This window comes from Chiloscyllium punctatum, chromosome 12, assembly GCF_047496795.1.
Source record: "Chiloscyllium punctatum isolate Juve2018m chromosome 12, sChiPun1.3, whole genome shotgun sequence".
Taxonomy (NCBI): Eukaryota; Metazoa; Chordata; class Chondrichthyes; order Orectolobiformes; family Hemiscylliidae; genus Chiloscyllium; species Chiloscyllium punctatum.
Genome location: NC_092750.1, coordinates 100896142 through 100909987, shown reverse-complemented (window position 1 = coordinate 100909987; position 13846 = coordinate 100896142). Strand labels below are relative to the sequence as shown.

At 49.6% G+C, this 13846-nt stretch overlaps 1 long non-coding RNA gene across 1 annotated transcript in view; it reads left to right on the top strand.

The window, feature by feature from the left end:
* The window catches only part of LOC140483502 (uncharacterized), a 30714-nt gene extending 17997 nt beyond the window's left edge, over positions 1-12717 (top strand). The window contains exons 2-3 of the long non-coding RNA XR_011961995.1: positions 11159-11293; positions 12643-12717. This is a non-coding gene — a long non-coding RNA (uncharacterized lncRNA). The remainder of the gene's footprint in view (positions 1-11158; positions 11294-12642) is intronic.
* Positions 12718-13846: the final 1129 nt, after the last annotated feature.

Below are 13846 nucleotides of genomic sequence, written 5' to 3'. Positions count from 1 at the left end.
TGTGTGTCCCCTCTCACTGTGTGTGTGCCCCCTCTCAATTTCTGTGTACATGCCCTCCCCCTTGACATGTGTGTGTCCCTCCCTCGCTGTGTGTCTGTGGGTAACCCCCTCACTGAGTGTTTGTATGTCGCTCCCTCGCTGTGTGTTTGTGTCCCTCTCTCGCTGTGTGTGCATGCGTCCGTGCCTTGCTCTGTGTTTATGTGTGTGTATCTGTGCGTGTCCCTCTCTCGCTTTGCGTGTGTCCGTCCCTTGTGTGTGTGTGTGTGTGTGTGTGTGCATGTCCCTCCCTTGCTCTGTGTTTGTGTGTGTATGTATGTGTGCGTGTCACTCCTTCACTTTGCGTGTGTGTGTCCATCCCTTGTGTGTGTGTTAGTGTGTGACCAGCTTGCTGTGTGTGCATGTCCCACCCTTGCCGTGTCTGTGTGTGTCCTCTCTCGCTGTGTGTGTGTGTGCCCCCTCTCAATTTCTGTACACATACCCTTTCCTCGACGTGTGTGTGCGTGTCCCTCCCTCACCATAAGAGTGTGTGTTTGTCCCTCTGTCGCTGTGTGTGCGTGTCTCTTCCTTGCTCTGTGTTTGTGTGTGTGTGTATGTGCGCATGTCCCTCCTTCGCTTTGCGTTTGTGTGTGTGTGTGTGTGCCCCTGTCCCTCGCTGTGTGTGTGTCCCTCCCTCACTGTGTATGTGTGTAACCCCCTCACTGTGTGCATGTGTGGGTGTCCCTCCCTCGCTGTGTGCACGTGTCCCTCCATCGCTGTGTGTGTGTGCACGTGTGTGTCCCTCCCTCGCTGTGTGTGTGTGCATGTCACCCCTCGCTGTGTCTGCCTGTGTGGCCCTTCCTTCGCTCTGTGTGTGTGTGTGTGTGTGTGCGCGCGTGTGTGCATGTCCCTCCCTTGCTCTGTGTGTGTGTATGTGTGCATGTCACTCCCTTGCTTTGCGTGTGTGTCCATCCCTTGTGTGTGTTCGTGTGCATGTCCCTCCCTTGCTCTGTGTTTCTCTGTGTGTATGTATGTGTGCGTGACCCTCCCTTGCTTTGTGTGTCCGTGTGTCCGTCCCTTGTGTATGTGCGAGTGTCTCACCCTTGCCGTGTCTGTGTGTGTCCCCCTCACTGTGTGTGTGTGCCCCCTCTCAATTTCTGTGCACATGCCCTCCCCTTTGACATGTGTGTGTCCCTTCCTTCGCTGTATGTGTGTTTGTATGTCCCTCCCTCGCTGTGTGTGTGCACACGTCCATTCCTTGCTCTGTGTTTGTGCGTGTGTGTCCGTCCCTTGTGTGTGTGTGTGCATGTCCCTCCCTTGCTCTGTGTTTGTCTGTGTATGTATGTGTGCGTGTCACTCCCTCGCTTTGCGTGTGTGTGACCGGCCCTTTTTTGTGTGTGGTGTGTGTGTGTGTGTGTGTGTGTGTGAGACCAGCTTGCTGTGTGCATGTGTCCCACCCTTGCCGTGTCTGTGTGTGTCCCCTCTCGCTGTGTGTCTGTGTGTATCCCCCTCACTGTGTGCATGTGCGTGTCCCTCCCTCGCTGTGTGTGCGTGTCCCTCCCTCGCTGTGTGTGTGTGTCCCCCTTGACATGTGTGTGCGCGTCTCTCCCTTGCTTTGTGTTTGTGTGTGTGTGTGTGTCTGTGTAGATGTATTTGTGCATGTTCCTCCCTCGCTTTGCATGTGTGTGCCCCCTCTCGCTGTGTGTGTGTGTGTGCCCCCTCTCAATTTCTGTGCACATTGCCCTCCCACTCGACATGTGTGTGTTGGTCCCTCCCTCGCTGTGTATGTGCGTGTCCCTCCCTCACTGTGTGTCTGCGTGTATTCCCCTCACCGTAAGTGCGTGTGTTTGTTCCTTCCTCGCTGTGTGTGCTTCTCTCCCTTGCTCTGTGTGTGTGTGTGTGTGTGTGTGTGTCCCTCCTTCGCTTTGCGTGTGTGTGTCCCCTTCCCTCGCTGTGTGTGTCCCTCCCTCACCGTGTGTCTGTGTGTATCCCCCTCACTGTGTTTATGTGCGTGTCCCTCCATCGCTGTGTGTGTGTGTGTGCGTGTCGCTCCTTTACTGTGTGTGTGTGTGCGTGTCGCTCCCTTGCTGTGTGTGTGTGTGCGTGTCGCTCCCTTGCTGTGTGTGTGTGTGCGTGTCGCTCCTTTGCTATGTGTGTGTGTGTGTGCGTGTCGCTCCCTTGCTGTGTGTCTGTGTGCGTCGCTCTCTTGCTGTGTGTGTGTGTGTGTGTGCGTGTCGCTCCCTTGCAGTCTGTGTGTGCGTGTCGCTCCCTTGCGGTGTGTGTGTGTGCGTGTCGCTCCCTTGCGGTGTGTGTGTGCGTGTCGCTCCCTTGCGGTGTGTGTGTGCATGTCGCTCCCTTGCAGTGTGTGTGCATGTCGCTCCCTTGCTTTGTGTTTGTGTGTGTGTGTGTGTATTTGTGCCTGTCCCTCCCTCGCTTTGCATGTGTGTGCCCCCTCTCAATTTGTGTGCACATGCCCACCCCCTTGCGGTGTGTGTGCTTGTCCCTCCTTCGCTGTGTGCCTCCCTTGCTGTGTGTGTGTGTGCGTGTCGCTCCCTTGCAGTGTGTGTGCATGTCGCTCCCTTGCAGTGTGTGTGCATGTCGCTCCCTTGCAGTGTGTGTGCATGTCGCTCCCTTGCGGTGTGTGTGCGTGTCGCTCCCTTGCGGTGTGTGTGCGTGTCGCTCCCTTGCAGTGTGTGTGCATGTCGCTCCCTTGCAGTGTGTGTGCATGTCGCTCCCTTGCTTTGTGTTTGTGTGTGTGTGTGTGTATTTGTGCCTGTCCCTCCCTCGCTTTGCATGTGTGTGCCCCCTCTCAATTTGTGTGCACATGCCCACCCCCTTGCAGTGTGTGTGCTTGTCCCTCCTTCGCTGTGTGCCTCCCTTGCTGTGTGTGTGTGTGCGTGTCGCTCCCTTGCAGTGTGTGTGCATGTCGCTCCCTTGCAGTGTGTGTGCATGTCGCTCCCTTGCAGTGTGTGTGCGTGTCGCTCCCTTGCGGTGTGTGTGTGTGCATGTCGCTCCCTTGCAGTGTGTGTGCATGTCGCTCCCTTGCTTTGTGTTTGTGTGTGTGTGTGTGTATTTGTGCCTGTCCCTCCCTCGCTTTGCATGTGTGTGCCCCCTCTCAATTTGTGTGCACATGCCCACCCCCTTGCAGTGTGTGTGCTTGTCCCTCCTTCGCTGTGTGCCTCCCTTGCTGTGTGTGTGTGTGTGTGTCGCTCCCTTGCAGTGTGTGTGCATGTCGCTCCCTTGCAGTGTGTGTGCATGTCGCTCCCTTGCAGTGTGTGTGCATGTCGCTCCCTTGCAGTGTGTGTGCATGTCGCTCCCTTGCAGTGTGTGTGCGTGTCGCTCCCTTGCAGTGTGTGTGCGTGTCGTTCCCTTGCAGTGTGTGTGCGTGTTGCTCCCTTGCTGTGTGTGTGTGTGTGCGTGTCGCTCCCTTGCTGTGTGTGTGTGTGTGCGTGTCGCTCCCTTGCTGTGTGTGTGTGTGTGTGCGTGTCCCTCCCTTGCTGTGTGTGTGTGTGTGTGTGTGCGTGTCGCTCCCTTGCTGAGTGTGTGTGTGCGTGTCCCTCCCTGGCTGTGTGTGTGTGTGCGTGTCGCTCCCTGGCTGTGTGTGTGTGTGTGCGTGTCGCTCCCTTGCTGTGTGTGTGAGTGTGTGCGCGTGTCCCTCCCTTGCTGTGTGTGTGTGTGTGTGTGTGCGTGTCGCTCCCTTGCTGAGTGTGTGCGTGCGTGTCCCTCCCTGGCTGTGTGTGTGTGTGTGTGTGTGTGTGTGTGTGCGTGTCCCTCCCTTGCTGTGTGTGTGTGTGCGTGTCCCTCCCTTGCTGTGTGTGTGTGTGTGCGTGTCGCTCCCTTGCTCTGTGTGTGTGTGCGTGTCGCTCCCTTGCTCTGTGTGTGTGTGCGTGTCGCTCCCTTGCTGTGTGTGTGTGCGTGTGTCGCTCCCTTGCTGTGTGTGTGTGCGTGTCCCTCCCTTGCTGTGTGTGTGTGTGCGTGTCCCTCCCTTGCTGTGTGTGTGTGTGTGTGTGTGCGTGTCGCTCCCTTGCTGTGTGTGTGTGCGTGTCGCTCCCTTGCTGTGTGTGTGTGTGTGTGCGTGTAGCTCCCTTGCTGTGTGTGTGTGTGCGTATCGCTCCCTTGCAGTGTGTGTGCGTGTCGCTCCCTTGCAGTGTGTGTGTGCGTGTCGCTCCCTCGCAGTGTGTGTGTGTGCGTGTCGCTCCCTCGCAGTGTGTGTGTGTGCGTGTCGCTCCCTCGCAGTGTGTGTGTGTGCGTGTCGCTCCCTCGCAGTGTGTGTGTGTGCGTGTCGCTCCCTCGCAGTGTGTGTGTGTGCGTGTCGCTCCCTCGCAGTGTGTGTGTGTGCGTGTCACTCCCTCGCAGTGTGTGTGTGTGCGTGTTGCTCCCTCGCAGTGTGTGTGTGTGCGTGTCGCTCCCTCGCAGTGTGTGTGTGTGTGCGTGTCGCTCCCTCGCAGTGTGTGTGTGTGTGTGCATGTCGCTCCCTCGCAGTGTGTGTGTGTGTGCGTGTCGCTCCCTCGCAGTGTGTGTGTGCGTGTCGCTCCCTCGCAGTGTGTGTGTGCGTGTCGCTCCCTCGCAGTGTGTGTGTGCGTGTTGCTCCCTCGCAGTGTGTGTGTGTGCGTGTTGCTCCCTCGCAGTGTGTGTGTGTGCGTGTCGCTCCCTCGCAGTGTGTGTGTGTGCGTGTCGCTCCCTCGCAGTGTGTGTGTGTGCGTGTCGCTCCCTCGCAGTGTGTGTGTGTGCGTGTCGCTCCCTCGCAGTGTGTGTGTGTGCGTGTCGCTCCCTCGCAGTGTGTGTGTGTGCGTGTCGCTCCCTCGCAGTGTGTGTGTGTGTGCGTGTCGCTCCCTCGCAGTGTGTGTGTGTGTGCGTGTCGCTCCCTCGCAGTGTGTGTGTGCGTGTCGCTCCCTCGCAGTGTGTGTGTGCGTGTCGCTCCCTCGCAGTGTGTGTGTGTGCGTGTCATTCCCTCGCAGTGTGTGTGTGTGCGTGTCGCTCCCTCGCAGTGTGTGTGTGTGCGTGTCGCTCCCTCGCAGTGTGTGTGTGTGCGTGTCGCTCCCTCGCAGTGTGTGTGTGTGCGTGTCGCTCCCTTGCTCTGTGTGTGTGTGTGTGTGTGTCTCCAATATTTGCACCATCAGTGGATTGGCCATCATAAATTGACTGTGGTATTCAGGAATGTGTGGTTTAAGTCAGTTCACCACGAGAAATGCAGGATTTAATGTATAGGTAGAGGGATGGGTCTGGGTAGGAAGCTCTTCAGAGGTTTGGAATGGACTGGTTGGGCCGAATGGCCTGGTTGCACACGATGGCGATTCTATTCAGGTTATTGTCCAGCCCTGTCAACCATCCCCGTCTGTTACACCTGGCCTTATCCCCAATATTCTCCTTAACACTGTAATCTCCTCCAGACTCTAAAACACTCCTTGGCGATGTAACCTTCTCCAGTCCTTTCAAAGATCGATATGACTGTCACCTCTTCCTGCTTTTAGAACCCTCCCTATAACTATTACCATTTGGTACAGCACTCCCAATCATTGTTCCCTCTTGAAACTCCCATAAACATTTGTATCTCTGAAAACTCATGTGGACTGTCTCAACAACGTGCTGAGACCTGCTCTATTTCAGTGAAGTAATTAAGTCTTGGCAGCACTCACTGTTATAACCTCCCTCCAGCTTGACAGCACCGAGGATCTGTAGAAGGTCTTTTCAACCCGACAGCCATCTCTGTGTCTGTAATCTCCTCCACTCCCCATAATACATTCTCTCTGAGCTCCTCTGTCGTCCACTAAACACTCCCTAACACTGTCTGTATCAGTGTAACCTTCTCCAAAAACACAACCTTCCCTATCTGTGTAAATCCCTCCACCAGTCCCTATCCCTCTAAGCTCCGTCTAACAATACAACCCTCCATGTCTGTGTATTCACCCTCAGTCCCTACTCGCCTCCCTATCTGTGTAACCTTCTCCATGCATTTTTGCTTCAGTCTCTTCAACTGTCCCTGTCAGTGTAACCTCTTCCAGACGTGAAAACTCTCCTCTTTTTGACTTACTCAGACCACATACCCCTCACTATCTATAACCTACTCCTGTCTGAGAAACCTACCTCTGCAAATTGCTCCAACTCTTCAACTCTCCACAACCTCCTGCAGCTCTTACATCCCTCCCTATCTACCAAATCTCTTCCAGTTCCTGAACGCCAACAGTCTGTGGAGACCCGACCCCCATCCCTATCAGTGTAATCCTCTCAGGTCTCTGCAGTAATCCTGATCTGTCGAACTCACTCCATTCCTGTTCCTCTCCCAATCCAGTCCCTACAAAACCCACTATCTATTTAACACCCTCCTGTCACTATCACCCCCATGTCAATGTAAGCTCCTCCTGTGTCTCCACCATCTACCCATCTCCATAACCTTGTCCAGCTCTTATACCACTATCTGTTTAAACGTCACCTTCCTCTGCAACTTCCTCCTGTTTGTGCTATGCTCCCTTATCTGTGAAACTGTCTCCAACCAAAATTGCAATCCCAATCTCTGAAACGAAATCCAGATTCCTCAACCTCCATAACCCCCAGAACCTAAGCCTTCCTATATCTATAACCATCTCCAGTCACGACTCCCCTGTATATCTCAGTTTGTTCTTCCAGTCGATACAAATCTCTTTATCTCTGTAATCTGCTCAGCTCCCTAAAACAGTCCCTGTCTGTGATCCAGCCCTGGCCTACAAACATCCTTTTCCCTGTAAACTTCTCCATCCCTCCCAACATTCCCAACTCCATGAACCTGTCAGACCTACAGCTCTCCACATTTCTGTAACCTCCTGTGGGTCTATGGTCCTCCCTCCCTGTGAAACCACCTCCAGTCCCCACAACCCTCCCAATCTGGGTCCTCTGCTCCAGATCAGACCATTGCTGTCTCTGTAAACACCTCCCCTCCTGACAACTCATCCCATTTGTGTAACCTCGTTCAGACCCCATACTCTCCAGCTTCCTGAATCCTCTTCCTGAATTGCAACCAAAACCACATGTTTATGTAATATCCACCAGTGCTTACACCCTCCCCAAATCAGTAACCACTTGCAGTCCTAACAAAACACCGAAACAGTGAAACCTCTCATTTCCCTACAATCCTCCCTCCCTCCGTCCCTCCTCAAATGCCTTCATCACCATGAAACCTCACAATTACTGAAACCTCCTTTTGGCACTGCAACCCTCCTAATGTCTGCAAAATCCTCCTGTCCTGATATTCCTCCCTATCTCTGTAACCCCCACCACCCTCCAGTGCCCTTCTGGGGAACATGGCAGAGGAGAGAAGATTTGTAGCGTCTGGACCATATTACGGAAGTAGAATTCTGGTAATTACAGATTTGGTCTTATGTCTGTGGTGTGCAGATTATTGGCGAGGACTGTAAAGACAGGATTTATGACTACTTGGAAAACCCTAGTTAAATTAGAGACAGTCAGCATGACTATGAGGGGTAGGTCATGCCTCACAAACCTTATTGAATTCTTTGAGGATATGACAGAATATGTTGATGGTTCATTCAGAAAAGAAGGAAAATTGGGATACAGGGAAATCTGTCTGTCTGGATACAGGATTGGATGACCCAGAGAAGACAGAGGGTGGCAGCAGATGGACAGTATTGAGCCTGGAGCTCAGTGACCAGTGGGGTTCTGTAACAATCAGCTCTGGGACTCTGCTCTTTGTGATTTTTGTAAATAACTTGGATGTGGATGTTGGAGAGTGTGTTAGTAAGTTTGCAAATCATGCGAAGGTTGGTGGAGTCGTGGGGAATGTGGAGGGCTGTTGTAGGTTGCAGTGCGACATTGACAGGACACAGAGCTGGGCTGGAAGTGGCAGATGGAGTCCAATCTGGAAAAGTGTGAAGTGATTCATTCTGGAAGGTAGAACTTGAATACAGAATACAGGGTGAAAGGCAGAATACTTGGCAGTGTGGAGGAACAGAGAGCTCATGGCGTCCATGCCCATAGATCCCTCAAGTTGCCACGCACGTTGGTAGGGTTGTTAAAAAGGCATATGTTGTGTTGGCTTTCCTTAGCAAGGGGATTGATTTTAAGAGCCGTGAGGTTTTACTGCATCTTTATAGCGACCTGTTGAGACCACACATGGAATATTGTGTTCAGTTCTGGTCCCATTTTTACAGCAAGGATGTGTAATTTTAGAGAGCGTACACAGGAGGTTTACCAGGATGCTGCCTGGAAAGGAGGGCATTTCTTATGGAGAATGTTTGAGGGAGCTAAGGCTTTTCTCATTGGAGTGAAGAAGGACTTGGTAGAGGTGAATAAGATGATAAGAGGCACAGAGTGAGTGAATCGTCAGAGACTTTTCCTCCTATGGCATAAATGGCTGTTACAAGGGGGTGTAATTTTAAGATGATTGGAGGATGGATAAGAGGATAGAGAATGGTAGGTGGTTGGATGGACTGCCAATGGTGGTAGTAAAATTAGACACATTCGGGACATTTAATAGACTCTTGGACAGACACATGGATAGTAGTAAAATGAAGGGTATGTAGGTTAGTTTGATCTTATAACCGGATAAAAAGTTGTCATAGCATCATGGCCGAAGGGTCTTGTGCTGCACTGTTCTGTGTTCTACTTTCTGTGTGGTAAACTGGGTAATAAGCTCAGATCAGTGTAAAAGGACATGGCATTCAGGAGGAGCTAGTCAACTGGATACAAAAGTTACTTGATGGTAGGAGACAGAGGGTGATGGGAGACCTGTTTTTCTGACTGGAGGTATATGACCAGTGGTGGAGTGGGTCCACTGTTGCTTGTCATTTGGATAAATGGTTTGGATGGGAATATTGGTTTCCTGGTAAGTAAGCTTCTTGGGTGTCACTGACATTGGTGGTAAAGTGGTTAGTGGAGAAGATTATATGATACAACAAGATTAACAGTACTGCTGGGATAGTGAGCTGAAGAATAGCAGATAAAGTTTAATTAGATAAAGGTGAAGTGTTCCATTTTGGTGGAATCAACCAGGGTGGGACTTGTACAGTTCATGTTCGGGCCCTGGTTAGTGTTGTCAGTCAGTGACCCAGGGAGACAGGCTGGTGAAGCAGGAGTTTGGGATGGTTATCTGCATTAGGAGAGCATTGAGAGTAGGAAAGACATTGGTGAGGCTATCATAAAAACATTGTTGTTCAGTAGGAAGAACTCACCTGGTTCACTTTCCTCATTTAGTGAAGGACATCTGACATTCTGACCTGGTCTGGTCGACATGTGACTCCAGATCCACAGCAATGTGGCTGACTTTGAGCTGCCCTCTGGATAATTAGCAGTGGGGTCAAAGAATGTTGTTCCAGGCAGTGACACCCACATCCCATGAATGAACAAATAAAAATACATATGTCCCTCCCGAACTCTGCAAACCCCTCCAGCTGCAGCAATCCGTACTGGCTTTGTAACACTGTTCAGGTCCTGACCACTCTCTGTAACACTCTCATCACCTCCAGCGCTTTCACCTCTCCCTGTTCCTATTGTGTCATTAATCCCTGACAATGATTCCCCTTCCCACAACCCTCCTCCTGCGAGCAGACCCTTTGCAATCTATTTAACATTTACTCCTAAAACACTCTCTCACTTCAGGATTTAAGTATTTTGTGGTGATCTTCTCAGCCTCATAATCTAGTATGATCCCTTTTGTCCTGAGTGAGGGACCAGTGGGGATTTCTTGCTGAGGTTTTCACTGTTTCAATGTAATGTCCTTTTGTTGAGTGTTTTACACTGTTCCTTTAAATGTTTTCCACTGTCCATTTACAGACACATATTTCAGTCTGTTTAGCCTGTTCACCTTGGTCAGTTCTCTCAAACTCATGTAATTGACTATTTTTGTTTCTAGTTGTAGCTTGTCCTTTCTGTGATTCACTTTAAAACTTTATATTTCTTTAAACTGCACTTTCTCACAATTTCCCAGGGGATCTCTCCAGGTGACATTACTCATTCACTAAGTTACATCACACAACAGTCGCTCGGAAATAGTTACGTCCCTAGTCAGTTGCACAATGTGTTATTCAAAGAAACACTGAAAAATAATTTTCTGAACTCCTCTTCCAATATCACTCTTGTCAGTGTGAATGTCCTAGATTTTGGGAATATTGATGTTTCCCAAAGTTATCACAATGCTTTTATTAAAAATTCTAATTGATTCCTGTTTATTGCAGTGATGAACAATGAAATGCTGTTTCGTGGCTAAAACTGTTCTGCTGCTTGTGTCCTTTGCAAGTAGTAGCCAGAATTTACATTCAAACTTACTCTACTTCATGATCTGTGGCCAAATGCTTTCTCTGAAATGCCTTTGGTATCCATTATTGTTCGTGTTACCCATTTTGCCTGAGTTTCCACAAGGTTGTGAACCATCGAATATTTATGCTCCACTTTTTGTTCGCCCTGTAACCATGTCTCATTGCTGTCTAAATCTCTTTTATCTCTGTGTCACAAATCCATCTACCTTATTGCAGAGACTTTGTCCATTCCAAACAAATCATAATTTACTCTTTCTCACAATTTCCTGTCACAACCCGATTCACTGATGTACAGTTTTAACTAAACTTTCCTGTTCCTTTCTGCTTGTCTTCAGTCACATTCCCATGCTGTTCCGATGCTTCACCTTTTCTCTTTGGATTTGGAAAGCTCCTTTCACCTGGACCCTGTCCCTGCATCACCTCTGTCAGTTTACAGCCCTGTCCATAAACCTACCGACATGATGGTGTGATTCAAACTTGTCTCCCGTGAACATTAGCTGAGGTTTTGGATACATGCTCTAGCAATAATGCCACTAGACCATCACTTCACCTGCTCACTGGTTGCTCATTCCTGACCAGTTATACCATCATGAAGCAGAACCCCTTCTTCCTACACAATTGTTTGATTCTAAAACCTCCTGACATGATTGTTTGAGCCTGATTCCTTCCAGCACTCTGTTGATATCACTCAGTATCTCCCCATATGGTATCCCTCACTGTATGCGGTAATTGCTGCCTCTGTCAATGCCCCTCGCTCTTATAGCCACTCCAGATCCTGATTCAACAGAATTCTCCACCCCAGAGAGATGCAGCAGCACAGGCCAAGGACGGAATCTGGGATTTTACAGATCTCTGTTTTACTCAGGACCATTCACCATGTGTAACTCTCACAACATCAGTATAAATTCCCATTCTGTCTATTTGTCTGTCTCCTATAGGTGCTCAGGAAGGTCCTGACTCAATAGACTTCACAGCTGCTGGGTGTCTCGTCCATCCCCACATTGAAGATGGTTGGTCAGCCAGAGAGACAAAGGGCAGGGAGATCTGGAGCCTTCAATAAATCCTGCAGTGAGGTAAGATCACTCACAGTGCACAGAGCAGAGAGCAATGAGAGGGCTCCATATATCGGCTAACAAGACATGACAGAGATACAGTGCTGGAGGGGGAGCAGAGTACAGACACACCTCAGCCTCAATCACCACCCCTGCTGTAAGTTTTGTTGTACAGAGACCGCATCGGTGTGTCACAGTTATCAATCCAGGCCTATGCTGTCTTAGTGAGCATCAGTACAACATAAGGGAAAGCAGGCTTCCCAAGAGAGGGTGGGAATGCTGCCTGGGATCTCTCTGTTCGGTATTTCCCTCTCCAACACTATCTATGGCATGTCGCATAGACCGACGTCTTCAATAATTTTTAACTCCTGTAACAGTTCCTGTCCCTGTAACCTCCTCCCTTCTCTATAGTCCCTCCACATATTTGAAATGTATTGCATTCCAGACTATCATCCCGATCACTTTAAGTTGCTTCAGTGTCTACAGTGTGCCTTATCTCTGTAGTCTCCTCCTCCAATGACAGAGTCATGCAGCACAGAAACAGAACCTTTACTTTGATCCAACAAGTCGATGCTGAAGATGGTTCCTGAACGGGTCACGTTTCCCTGCAATTGGCTCATATCCCTTCAAGCCTTCTCCTCTCCATGTATCTAACTAAAATGTCTTTTCCATGCTGTCATTGTGCTTCTCACCATCACTTCCCCTGGCAACTTATTCAATATGTGCACCATGCTCTCTGTGAAAAATGTCCTTCTCTGATCCCTTTTAAGTCTTCCCTCTCCCACCTCATATTTCTGCCCTCTAGTTATGGACTCCCCTACCCTAGGGTAGAGACCTTCACTATTCACGTTACCTGTACCCCTCATGGTTTATAAAGCTTTATAAGGTCACCCCTCAGCCTCCTATGCCAAATGGAAATACGCAGGACAATGATATAAATATTTTTGCTCATGTCCCTGCCACTACTTTGCTACAATGTTCTGGGATACAGTTGTTCAGGACCTTAGGGCTTTTTCTACATTTGAGTTCTTAGACATCCAACACCACCTCTCCTGTAATGGGGACTCTTTACAAGACATCACTGTTTCTTTCCCTTTGTTTCCTAGTCTTTGTCCACAGTATGTTCTGACATGAAATGTTCATTTAGTGTCTTGCCCATCTCTTGTGGTTCCTCACCTGAGGGGCCTTATTGTCTCTCTCGTTGCTTTTTTGTACTTGTATGCTGTAGAATTTCCTTACATTCTCCTTAACTTTATCTGCCAAGGCTATCTCATTCCCACTGTTGTGCATCCCAGGTTATCCACCTTATCCGTGTAAGTCAAACCCTCCAGTATCAATAACATCTTCGTCAATCTTTGCTCCGTGTACAGTTTTAGAAAATGCTTCCTAAATCGGGATGATCAGAATTCTCCACAGTACTCCAACTGGGGACCCAGCAATGTCTTTTCCAGCCGGATCATGATGGACCAACTCAGGTATTCAATGCTCTGACCCATGAGGGCAAGTGTGCCTCATCCGCTTTCACCACCCTGTCCACCCGTGACACCGCTTACAAGGAACAATGTCACTGCACTCCTTGGTCTCACTGTCTGTTCGACAGCATTGAACAGGGCCCTACCATTAACAGTGTTAGTCGTCCCTGTTTTGTCTTAACTAAATCCATTAATTAAAATCCATCTTTCATTCCTTGATCCACTTGTCCAGTTGATCAAGAGCCTCTTCGATATCTGTCTTCACTCCCCACTGTAACACTTATTTAGCTTACTAACAATGATTCCTATATTCTCGTTCATGTAAATAATGTACATGTGGCCCCAGCACCAATCCTTATGGCACACCGCTGGTCAGAGCCTCCAGTCCACACAACAAACCTCTCCCACTACCCTCTGTCTCCTACTGTCAAGCCCATTTTGTGTCCGTTTGTCTCGGTCTCCCTGATCCCATGTGATCTAACCTTACTAACCAGTGCACCACGATAAACCCTGTCAAAGGTCTTGCTGAAGTCAGGATAGACAATGTCTACTGCTCTGTCTTCGTCTATCTTCTTATTCACATCTTCGACAAACTCAGTCAAGTTTGTGAGACACTACCTTGTATGCACAAAGCTGTGCTGATGATCCTGAATCAATCATTACCTTTCCAAATGCCTGTCACTCCTATCCCGCAGAATCGCTTCCAACAACATTCGCACAACTTACATCAAGCTAATTGGTCTTTAGGTCCCTGGCTTTCCCTCACAGCCTTTCTTAAATACTGGCATAGCATTAGTCACTCTCCAGACTCCCAGCTCATTACCTGTTGCTGTCTTTGATAGAAATATCTCTCTAAGGTACCCCGCAATTTCTTCCCTAACTCCAGCCCACCACCCCCCCACCCCACCCCCAATGTCATGGGCTCCACCTGATTAGTTCCGAGAGAGTTGTCTACTTTTTATGCGATTTAAAACCTTCAGCACCTCCTGTTCACCAATGGGGACTCTTGTGAAGACATCACTGTTTATTTCCCTGACTTCCCCGGAGTTTCTCCACAGTAAGTTCTGATGTGATATTTATGTTCAAACTAATAGAAGTATGG